The sequence below is a fragment of the Triticum dicoccoides genome, chromosome 6B (assembly GCF_002162155.2).
Source record: "Triticum dicoccoides isolate Atlit2015 ecotype Zavitan chromosome 6B, WEW_v2.0, whole genome shotgun sequence".
NCBI lineage: Eukaryota > Viridiplantae > Streptophyta > Magnoliopsida > Poales > Poaceae > Triticum > Triticum dicoccoides.
Window position 1 is genome coordinate 358,741,797 of NC_041391.1, and position 12,478 is coordinate 358,754,274.

The following is a 12,478-nucleotide window of genomic DNA, read 5'->3' on the forward strand; positions in this document are numbered from 1 at the left end:
ATTCTTGCCCCGATCTGAAAGATGACGTGGTGGAGGAACTCATTGATCGGTGCGACGTCATCACCTCGGCTAGCATGGCAGGTTCGTTCAAGACCATTCTCGACTCAACTAATAACATCATTACAAACAACCCAAGGGTCCAGGAGCGGTTTGATCTCCCCTATCTTATTTTCTATAAGCCTGTTCGCATGGGCGCGCACGACGGAAGCCTCGCCTTGTGCAAGTTGATGCCGCTTGATAATGATGTGTGATGTTAAGATGCCATCGCTCAAGGGTAAGTCCTGGGCTGGCGCAAATGGAGATTGGGTTGTTTATATTGGGTACAACTATGAGTGAGGACATGTGAATGTGTACACTGGTCAGCGGATTCCACTTCCAAAAATCTCAGAGTGCTCTGAGGTTGAGCACACAGATGATCTACATACATTCAAATTTGTCATGGTGACTGTCGTCTATAGAAGATAGCAATTTATCGAGTTCCCAACCTCTCTTGGGATTATAAGAACTATGAAGTTGTTGCTATCTTCGACAAGCTTGTTGTCATCGTTACTGCTTGCACGTCTCGTCCATGGATATTGCTCAAATTTCAATTTCTGTACACGGATGAGTACTGTGATGCAATTGCATATGAGCATCTTGTGTTTGCTTCCACCACTCGTGGCACTATTCTTGCATGGAATACTTATGGTTTCGGTACGTTTGTCTTCCACCGTAATTATCATTGTTTCATCCACATGCATGCGGGTTAGCAAGTTTCCCTTTACTAATTAACCTTCTTGTGTCTCCAAAGTCCTTTGAACATTCCACCACCTATATTTGAAAAAATTTATAACCAAGGGGGAGATGACGATGGTGATGATCACGAGCACGAGGACGAGCAGAACCTATATAATCAGTGGCGCCTTGCAACTAATTTTGATGGATCACCTCTTCTTGTCTGTATGCAGTGCACTGCTATTGTTACTACTGAGGGAGCAGGTGTTGTCTCCCATGGTCGCCCTCTCCGGACCTATTCCAACACCCGTTGCAGGGTATTTGAGATGGATACTAGTGTGCTAGTGCCAACACCTTCTCCCTGGTTCAGTATTGATAATCTTGGAGAAAACTCGCTCTTCGTTGGACAAAACTATCCAATGATGCTGAAAGGCGATCAGCTATTGTAGACATAACGTTACTACCATTTATGAGAAGCAACTGTATCTATACCTCAGACATTGCGGTGGTTCCATACCCTGGTCCTGACATATGTCGCTTCATCCTAGATGATTAGTCCTGTGTTGCTCTTGATATTGACAATAGCTGGCCCTTCCCGGAGCACCTATGGTTCAAAGAAAGCGTTTCCAATGCCGAGGATTGGTTGAGCTGAAGTTCATTTCATTGCTTGTTATTTGTTGTGTGATGAAAACTTTAGTATTTGTAGAATGTTTTGTTGGAAATAATCTATAATCCAACATGTATCCTTGTTGTCGTTGTGTATTGATTACTTGTTGTATGTAATGAAAGGTACATTTGCAAATGCATTTCATAAAGTCAACTTATGGATGGTTTTCGAGTCACTTCTTGGAGTGTGAGTACCGTAGTAGTATAGCCAGCATCCGGTTATATGAAGTTGCCACATCACAGAGAGCCAACCTAATACTGGAGTATGCTAGTCCTTGGTCGACGTGCCGCTTCAAATGGCGGACGAAGTGAGAGGGCGCGTCCGCCCTTGCCCCCTTGACCATGGACCTTGACTGTGCACGTCTGGCTTTGAGGACAACATTATCCTTGACGGTGTATGTCACCTTGTGTCCAGATTTGAGATGCCATGTGTACCAGATGAATGACTCCAAGTTCGACCGCCGTGATGCTAGGTGCGAGCCGAGGAACACTGTTGGAGATACCCCCCCCCTCATAATTTTCCTACATTGGTCGTTTGATTCATAGGATAGGATGCTATAGGATTTTCTGCAAGAGCTGCCTATATTAATTATCCATGCTCTAAAAAGATGGACCACCTTTGGCTATAGTATACAACTGTACTAGGTTAGTAGGTGTCCTTGCGCTTGGCTCTTCTCCTCTTCCGTAATTCAAACAATAATTATGGTACTACAGTGGTACTTCTGGCAATCTGACACCAAATGAACTGTTGCATGTCCACCGCTTGTAAGAAAAAGTTTCTCCTCGTGCAACAAGCCACCGCACATGCGTCGGCAAGGGAGAAGGCATAGTATGCAAGCTTCTCGTCAAGTTGACGAGACACGTCAAAGTTATTTACTACTCTCTTCAAAAAGGGTTGACCATGTCCATGGCTACCATCCCATGCTCCGTCATTGAGTATGTGCACTATTCATGTGCCATCGAGGAGAAAAAAAATATTGCATAGTACTAGGTGCCATCAAAGTGCACGACTCACTTACGCACTGCATATCTCCATTTTCTTGCATGACATGTCCACCTTGAAGCTAGATGTCCGCGTGTCGGCAAAGGGATGAACAAAGCTCACGTCTTAAACAAAAGAGTGGAAGAACATAGATTTCCGACGACCGAGAAGGAGCAACAAACCTCACGGTGGAGCATCCGCACTCATAATATTTTAATATTATTCAGTGACATAAAATCAACCAAATCTCTCCAAGTTCCTATACCATTCTATAGTATGAGAATAACTTTGAATGTAAGCCATTGATTCACTCTATCCAATGGTCATAGTTGGAAAATCCAAACAAAACAAAGCATTGAATCGACTCTTTTAGCTCTCATATTGTTGCCGTCTGCCTACTTAGCCAACCTATACATCCGATCATGTGTGATGACCACAAGAGCTATCCACTCAAATTGTTTGTTTAAAAAATTGTGCAAACACGGCCGATTATACTGTGATTAGGTGACCATGCACTTGGCTCTTCGCCTCTTCCGGAATACGAACAATATGATGATGGTAGCACTACAGTATATATGTACTTCTGGCAATCTGACACTGAATGACTACTGCACGTCCACCGCTTCTACTATAAAGCCCACTATAATTGTAATAAGCTTCTCCTCATGCTGCGAGCAACCGCGCGCGCATGGGCGAGGGAGAGGGCATAGCAAGCAAGCTTCTCGTTGTTCTGCAAGTTGATGGGACACATCAAAGTTACTTATTTAGTCCTTGGCTACCACCCCATGCTCCGTCTACATACATGACTCACGTGCCATCGAGGAGAAAAATTATTGCATAGTACGTGCCATGGAAGTGCACGACTCACTTATTCACTGCTTATCACCATTTTATTGTATGACACGTGCACCTTGATCCCACGTGTTGGCAAAAGGATGAACAATGCTCACTTAAAAAAAGAGTGGAAGAACATAGATTCCCGACGACCGAGAAGGAGCAAGGAACCTCGCGGTGGAGCGTCTACACTCATAATATTTTATATTATTCCGTGATATAAAATCAACCAAATCTCTCGTCTAGCTAGTTCGCGCGTTTTCCCCTGTTTTTTGCCACCTGCCCACCTATAGAACCGCCTCACGATGACCAATTTCTCTCCAAACACCTAGGGAAGCAGTTGAACCGAACAAGTCTAACTTGTTTTTAGTGGGTACATTGACATGGCATCGAAAGGGTGTGATAGCTGACTCTGGCAAAATAATTGACGACCATGTTGGCATACATGAGCATGGGGCCCACTTGTCAGCGTGTTGGACGGAGGAAGGAACACAAGACAAAATGGAGCGCGGTGGAAGAGTGCGAATCGATTGGCTCACGTGTGATGACCATTGGAGCAATCCACTCAGATTGTATTATGTTAAAAAATTCGTGCAAACACGGTTGGTTATACAGTGAGTAGGTGATCGTGCACTTGGCTCTTCTCCTCTTCCGAAAGTCGAATAATGATGATGGTACTACAGTATACTCCTACTTCTGGCAATCTGACACCGAATAAAGTGATGCACGTCCACCGCCTGTATTAAGCGCACTATCATAAAGCAAAAGCTTCTCCTCGTCCCGTGACCCACCACGCGCACGCGTGAGCGAGGGAGAGGTCATACTAGAAGTTGGTTGTGGTGTAACAGATCATGGCTCCTCTTTCGTCTCTCCCTCCCCACCCTTCCTCCCCTTCTCCTCCTCGGCTCGGCAGATCTGCGCCCCGCCCTTCCCCGGTGACTGGCATCCGGTCGCCCTCACCTTCAGGTGTAGCTCCCCCTTCCCTATCCTCCCCTGTTTCTTCGCAGGTGGATCCCTCCCCTTCCCTTTCTTCGCTGCCGGTTCTTGGATCTCGTTTTTGGGCGCTGTTGTCGGATGAGGAGGACTCGCGGTCTCGGCCTTCCTCCCCCGGTGGTGCGGTGGCCTGCGCTGGGGAGGTGGCGGTTGCCTGCGCCGCCCCTCGCACTTGTAAGTTTGCCCCCGGGGGTCGGGGCCGGCCGTTGGGGGTGTCTCCGTCGGCCGACGGCTGGTTCCGGGTCTCGCGGCGTCGGCGTAGATCTGGTAAGTTTGCGTCCACGTCTCCTGCGCTTGGTGTCTTGGGTCGTGCTCCTGATGGGGAGCTTGGAGGCTCTCCATCTCCCTCTCCATCTCCGGCTGCGGGGGCTCCGTCGCCGGCGGTGGCGGCGGCGGGGCCGCTGGTCGCTCCGTGTACCCTAGATCCAGATCTCTGTGTAGTGGCCGCTGGTTCACGGGCCAGCTCCCCGTGTGGGCCTGTTGGGCCTGTCGGGGCGATGCTGGCTAGTGGGCCTTCCCCCCTCCCTCTCTTCGGTTATCGATTTCCCCCCGCTGGTTTCTCTAGGCCCAGGTGGGCCCCCCGCCAGGTTACTGGCTCCCCGTCCCTCTCCAGCCCACTTGGCGAGCCAGGCCCAGGGGGGCACGGCTCGCTCGGGCTATTTATGGATCCCTCGCGGCTCGATACCCCCCTGCTAGGGTTTACTGCGTCCGCCGCTGACTTGCGCCGCTATCGTCTTCCCATCCGTCGCATCATCAGATCCCCCCCACCTCCACCCCTCCTTTTTCCTTTTGCTGCGGTGATCTTCATGGACAAATCTAGGGGTTCTTCCTGCGAGGCGCTTTCTGGTTGCAAACGGCGCCGTGAGGATTCCCCCGCCTCCGCGGTGGAGCTGGAGCTTGAGGCTTCGCTCCGCTCCAAGCTGGAGTCGGAGCAAGCGGCGCGCGAGCAGGCGGCTCGTGCCCGCGAGGCCTGGGCTCCGAGTCCGGAGCGGGTGAAGGAGGGTGTGACTGGATCTGGCTTGCAGGGCTCTGGATCTGGTCCCTCTCCTTCCCCGGTGGTGGACCCGTGGGAGGCGGCGGTGGCTTCTGGCGGTGGGATGTCTTCGTCCTCGGCTTCCCTCCCGGCTCCGGGGGTTGGGCGTGGTCCGTCGGCCCCGTCTCGGCCCCTACCCCCCCCCCCTCCTCCTCGCTCATTTGGGGCCGGATCTGGTTTTCGTCCGCCGCCTCGATCCTTTGCGGGGCCGGCGCGTCGGCCGCCCGGTTCGGCTTCTGGGGATGGGATCCTTCCCCCTCCCCAATTGCAGCAGCAACCCCGCCCCTCTCCCTCTTCCCACAGCAACCCCTCGGCGCTTACCTGCTTCGCTTGCCACAGACCGGGCCACTTTCAGTCTCGCTGCACCAATCCACCATTCTGCTTGATTTGTCGCTCTGATGGTCACCTCACGGTCAATTGCATGGATAGACAGAAACCTCCCGCGGTCATCCAGTTTGGTCTGGGTCTTCCTGGCTGCTCCTTCTTCGCTTTTGATGGTGACCTGCCTGTTCGGGAGGTGGCTCCTACGTGTCCAATGCGGCTATTGTCTCTGTCAAAGACCAAAAGATCTCCCCCCAAACTCTGCTGGAAGGGCTTCGCATCTGGGATGTGGCTAGTTGGGACTGGCAAGTTGTGCAGCTGTCAGAGTTTGACTTCTCTGTGGTGTTCCCCTCCAAAGATTGCCTGCGAATGATTGCTTCCTGCACCAGCTTCACCTTACCTCTTAATCAACTGGTGGTTTCTGTCAAAGCGGCTGCATCCAGCGGTACTGCTGTTGGTCCTTTGTCTCAAGTGTGGGTGTTGATTGAAGATCTACCTGCTAGTCTGCGCTCGTCTGTTTTCCTCATGTCCTTTGGGGTTTTGATTGGGAAACCCATCGAGGTGGATGAGGAGTCTTTGAACAAGGTTGGTCCTGCTCGGTTGAAGGTCTGGTGTGTTGATCCTGATCGGGTGCATGGCTTCATTGATGTCTATCCCTCTCCCAATGGCATCAGGTTGCGGGTGCGGGTGGAGGGGGCGACGGCGGCTGCTCCACCTTCCCCCCCTCCTCCTGCTAACCCTTCGGATAAACATGACAAGGAAGGGGATGGTTCTTTTGGTGGCCCCAATCAGAGTTTTGGGTCTAATCTCCGCTTCACTCAATCTGAATGGGATAGCCTGGCAGACTCAGAACGTGAGATGTTTCATTCTCAAGCGCCTGCTGGTGATGCTCCTCGTGAAGATGTAGTGATTCCCCCTTCAGTCCAGATGGCCCCCTTTGCTGCTGCTGATCTGCCTAAAGCTCCGCCCTGCTTGGCTACTCCTGTGTCTGCTGCATGCTCCAACCTCCCGGCTCGCCCTATCTCCCCCACTCGTTCGGGTATTGAAGATCTCCCTGGCTCTCCTGCTCGTGATATGATGGAATCACAACACCCCTCAAAGAAGAAATCCTCAGTTCGCAAGTACTCGGCTAAGAGCCGGACCTCCTCGGGCTCGAAGCAATCTACGACGGGGATCTGTCGGCGTCTTGATCATGATCTGGGCTCCATGTCCCGCTCGGGCACCCACGCTGGCTCTCCTGCTGCGCGGTCGCCTGCTATCCACTCCCCGGTGTCCACGGCCCGCAAAGGTAGGCGGGTTTCACATTCTGGTGGCTCAATTCTGGAAAGGGCGGAGAAGCGGGCTGCGGCGAAGGACCTCCCTCCCCCAGGTACCTCCCCATCCCCATCGGTCGTTGTTTCTTCGGTTCGGGTGGTTTTACCTTCGATGTCTGATGATCATCTTTTAAACATTATGTCGGATGTGGGTTTGGTGGTTGATACTTCTGTTGGCTCTCCAAGTTCGCTCCTTGCTATTATTCGGGCTAATGAATTGGCCCAAGCTACCATTGCGAAAGCCAAAGAGGCTGTTGCCTCGCGGGTGGCGGATGCTGGTTGTGTTGTGGGGGAGGCTTCGGGTGCTGGTAGTGGCCAGCCCTCATCCTCATCCTGCCTTGCTAAGAGGGGTACTAATAAACGATCTAAAACATGTGTGGCCCCCAGCAGGTCGAGCCTCCGTATCAAGAACCTTTCGTATAAATGAGGGCCTTATTCTGGAATATTAGAGGGTTCGGTGCTAGGGGGCACCATGATCAACTGAAAGATTTGGTTCGTTCTAACTCTATTGACTTTGTGGGGCTGGTTGAAACGTTTAAGGATTCCTTTATCCCCAGTGAGCTTTCTGCTATCGTGGGTATGGATAGATTTCAGTGGCAATCTTTACCGGCTTCGGGCCACTCTGGTGGGATTCTGATCGGTTCTAATAAGGATATTTTTGACTTTGTTGCTTTTGATCATGGGTTTTATTGGGCTAGTGTTGTTCTCTCGCATAGATCTATGAATGCCCTCTATGAATTTATAGTTGTTTATGGGCCCGCGGGTCACTCCTTTTCGCACCTTTTCCTTGATGAACTTTCGATCAAGCTTGAGTCCTATTCTCTCCCGACGGTGATTGGGGGAGACTTTAATCTTCTGCGATGCCCTCTTGACAAGAATAATGATATTTTTTCCTGGTCTTTAGCCAATGCTTTTAACGACTTTATTAGTGTCAACGCCATTCGGGAGCTTCCTCGGGGGGGAGCCCGCTTTACTTGGTCTAATCATCAGGCGAACCCTATCAGATCCGTGCTTGATCGTGTCTTCCTATGTCCCAGTTGGGATGCCTTGTTTCCTAGGTCCTCTCTTGTAGCTAAATGTATTGTGGGGTCAGACCACACCCCCTTGATTCTGGATGATGGTTCCATTCGCAATAGACCTCCGACTAGATTTCAGTTTGATGCTTCTTGGCTGTCTGTTGATGGCTTTGTTGACATGGTTGTGGCGAAAATCTCCCAATCCCTCTCTCACAACCCCCGCTCTTTTGGCCCTCTGGATGATTGGCAGTCATGTGCCTATGCTTTATGAAAATTTCTTAGAGGCTGGTCGCGTAACCGTGCGGCGGAGGATCGCCGCTCCAAAGCCTTCCTTGAAAATCAGATCCTGGAGCTGGGTCGTACTGCGGACTCTATTGGGATCTCGGATGATGGTTGGGCTGTTCGCTATAATCTGGAGGCCGCTCTTCTGCAGCTGCATCATCAGGCTGAGATTTACTGGCGTCAGAGGGGCACCCTCAATTGGACTCTCAAAGGAGACGCTCCTACTGCTTATTTCTTTGCGATTGCAAACGGTAGGCGTAGGCGTTGTGAGATTAATAGCCTATTGATTAATGGTATGCGCTCTACAGACCAATCTGTGATTATGGCTCACGTGGTGGACTTCTTTTCGTCTCTGTTAGGGGCTAAACCTCCATCGGGCCTGTCCATCTCCCCCCACCTCTGGAGTTCTGGTCTTAAAATTTCTCCTGAGGAGAATGCTTCCTTGATTATTCCGCTCTCCGATCAGGAAATCTGGGATGTGGTTAATTCTGCCAATACTAATGCTGCTTCCGGGCCTGATGGCTTCTCCATCCCTTTCTTTCGGAAATTTTGGCCCCAGTTGAAACAGTTGGTGTGTAACGTTATTCAGGGTTTTTGCCTTGGTACTGTCGACATCTCTCGCCTGAACTATGTTGTTATATCCCTGATCCCTAAGGTTAAGGGTGCTGATGTCATTTCCCAATTCCGGCCTATAGCGTTGATTAACAACTTTGCCAAGTTCCCTTCCAAAGGATTTGCGAACTGGCTGTCTCCGGTAGCTCACAGAGTTATTAGTCCCTTCCAATCTGCTTTTATCATAGGGCGCTTTATTTTAGATGGCATTCTCTCCCTTCATGAGATAGTTCATGACCCCCATGTGCGGAAATCCAAAGCTATCATTCTCAAACTAGACTTCGAAAAAGCGTATGACTCGGTTAGCTGGTCTTTTCTCAGGCAGATTCTTCTTGCCAAAGGTTTCGACGGTGCCTATGTTCACTGTATCATGCAGTTGGTCTCGGGTGGCCACACTGCAGTTGCCGTAAATGGCGCTATTAGCAACTTCTTTGCGAATGGGAGGGGCCTCCGCCAAGGGGATCCGGCCTCCCCTGTTCTTTTCAACTTTGTGGCTGACGCTTTCTCCTGTATGCTCTCCAAAGCGGCTCGATGTGGACACATTATTCCTGTGGTCTCTCACCTACTTCCGGAAGGGGTCTCTCATTTGCAATATGCGGATGACACAATCATCTTGGTAGAGTTGGACAATGCCTGTATTGCCAATCTGAAATTTATTCTGTTGTGCTTCGAAGCTGTTTCTGGTCTTAAGATCAATTTCGCCAAGAGTGAGGTTATGGTGACAGGGGTTGACCGGGCGGAGGCCTTGCGGGTGGCCAGACTCCTCAACTGCTCCTTAGGTTCCTTTCCTTTCAAATATTTAGGTCTTCCTATCTCTCCTGGTCTGCTTCACGCGAAAGACTTCGCTCCGGTGGTTGCTAAAGTGGGGAATAGGGTGCTTCCTTGGAGGGGTAGGTATAATACCAATGCTGGCAAAGTGGCTCTAATCAATTCTTGCTTATCCTCTCTCCCGTTGTTCCTTATGGGCTTTTACCGTCTCACGGATGGTGTGCATGCTGGCTTCGACAAACATAGGGGTGGCTTTTATTGGAATTCTGCAGATAACAAAAGGAAGTATAGGTTGGTTAAGTGGCAGCTTATGTGCAAGCCTAAAAACCTTGGGGGGTTAGGCATTATTAATACTCGGGTGATAAATATTTGTCTGCTCATTAAGTGGTGGTGGAAAATTATGACGGTTGGGGCCGATGTGCTGTGGTTTTCGATTCTTAAGGCTAAATATTTTCCTAACTCCAACCCTATGTTTGCCCCTGCGCGGCGTGGTTCGCAGTTTTGGAAAGCCCTTGTTAAAGTTCGGCCGATTTTTTTGGAGCACGTTAAGTTTTGTGTGGGTAATGGGTCTGCTGTTCGTTTTTGGTTAGATTGGTGGTCCGGGGATGCTCCCCTGGCTGTTAGCTTTCCGGTTCTGTTCTCTTATTGCCCCAATCCGCAAATCTCCATCACGGAGGTGGCTGCTAATAATTGGGACTTGGCTTTTCGTCGGGCCCTGTCTCCTGAAGAGTTGGAAGAATGGCAAAGTCTTTCTGCCCTCTTCCCTGTGCTCTCGGAGGAGGCTGACTCTGTGGCTTGGCCACTTACGGCCTCTGGGCTATTCTCGGTCAAATCGTTGTATTCTAGACTCATTGGTGGTACTACTTCGGCTCGCTTCTCTTGTATTTGGAAATCTAAGGTCCCTCCTAAGATTAAGATTTTCCTCTGGCAAGCCTTCCGAGGTCGCCTTCCTTCTGCTGATCAGATCAAAAAACGCAATGGGCCGGGCTCGGAATTCTGTAACTTGTGTGGGGCTTTGGAAAACTCTAATCACATCTTTTTCAACTGTGTTCTTGCCAAATTAGTTTGGTCTTGCGTAAGATCATGGCTTCGGGTCTCCTGGGATCCCTCCTCTTTCGCAGACACTAGAACCCTAGCCAAATCTCTGGTAGGGGTCACCAAGAGGGTATTCTGGGTTGGCTTGGGAGCCTTATGTTGGGCTCTTTGGACCATTAGAAACAAATTTACTATTGAACTTACCTTCCCATCTAAGCCTGCTGACGTTCTTTTCAAATCATGTATATTCTTGCAGCAGTGGAGATTATTGACTAAGGAGCCATATCGGGACGCCCTGGACCTGCTCATCGCCAAAATTCGGGCTTCAGCCTCTCAGATCTCTGGGACGAATCATGGCGTATAAGCATGGTGCTGTAGTTTGCGGGATTAGGTCTCCTTCTCTCCCCGGCCTGCGTGCCGTGTTTGGCAGCTGCCTGTTTCGTTAGGAATTTGGGCCTATTTAACTTCTCTTTGCGTTTCTGAGACTATGTGAACCTTGGGTATTCGTGACGCTGCCATGTGGCTTTATTTATAAAGTCAGGCTTTGGCCTTTTCTCTAAAGAGGTCATACTAGTAGTAAGCAAAGCTTCTCCTCGTTTATTTCAATAAAAAAACTTCTCCTTTGCGAGTTCACGGGACACATCAAAAGTAGTGTATTAGTCTCCAAAAAGGGATGACCATGTCCATGGTTACCATCCCGTGCTCCATCATTCAGTGCGTGCATGATTCACCCATTGAGAAAATAATGTTGTGTACGTGTCATCGAATAGAATAACTTAATTTATAAAAAACGTGCCACCGCGTCATGATTGAACTTTGATTCGTCCACACGTGGTTCCCATGAACAACTACTACACTCGCCAAATTATCTGGTGAGCTGCCTCTTTGTACAGAAATGAGCTTAGTTTGTACCCGCGCGTGAGTATTAGGGAAAGAGGCAAAGAGTACCTGCGCCGATGCCTGCACCTCTTCTCTTCATGCTTGTATTCCTTTTAAACACAGCAGCCCAGTGTAGTTACATCATACATGGCCAACCCATTCTATCACCATATTTCTTGGCCTCGGTGCGACACCTAGCTCTACACTACAAAAAAAAGACACATCCGTGACATTTTGGGTCGAACGAATTTTTTTCCTGTCATACATATGACACTTCTATGATGATAATTGTGACAGAACCCGGTATCATCATAGATGTGGTGGGCTCCTACTTCTATGACAAAAATCATGACAAAAAATGGGCTTTTCGTCTTGGACGGGCCGGAGACGCAACTGCATGACATTCTTTGGGGCGTCCATGACGGAAAAAACCGTGGTAGAAGCGAGGGGGAGGAAAATTTTGGGGAGTTGCCGGTTACGGTGGGAGGTCGGGGGCCAAGCGATGCGCGTTTCTCTCGTATGTACGCGCGTGTGTGCCAGGCGTTGGCTCTAACTGAACCCGAGCGAGGCGTTGGGCTCTAACTGACCCGAGCGATTGCACTGCAGGCTATGCATTACTGAACCCGAGCGATCAATCGATGGCTGTTAACTAAACCCGATGGAGCGATTCCTTCGCTACTGCTGCTAACTGAAGCCGATCGATACTGCCTCTGGGATGAACAGTGAGTGTTGCGGGGGGGTGGATGAACACTGAGCGGTGGCGTTGCCTCTAGATGAACAGGAACCTGTGGTGTGGAGGGCTGGATCAACAGTAGACGGTGGAGGGTTGGTTGAACAGGACCCCGTGGTGTGAAGGGCTGGATGAACAGTAGACGGTGGAGGGGTGCCTGTGGAGGGGTGGTTGAACAATAGCCGGTGGAGTAGCGCGCGGTGGAGGCTAGATGAACAGGAGCCCGTGGAGGCTGGAGGAGGTCGACGGTAGCCCGTGGACGCTGGAGGAGGTCGACGGTGGAGATGAACAATATCCCGT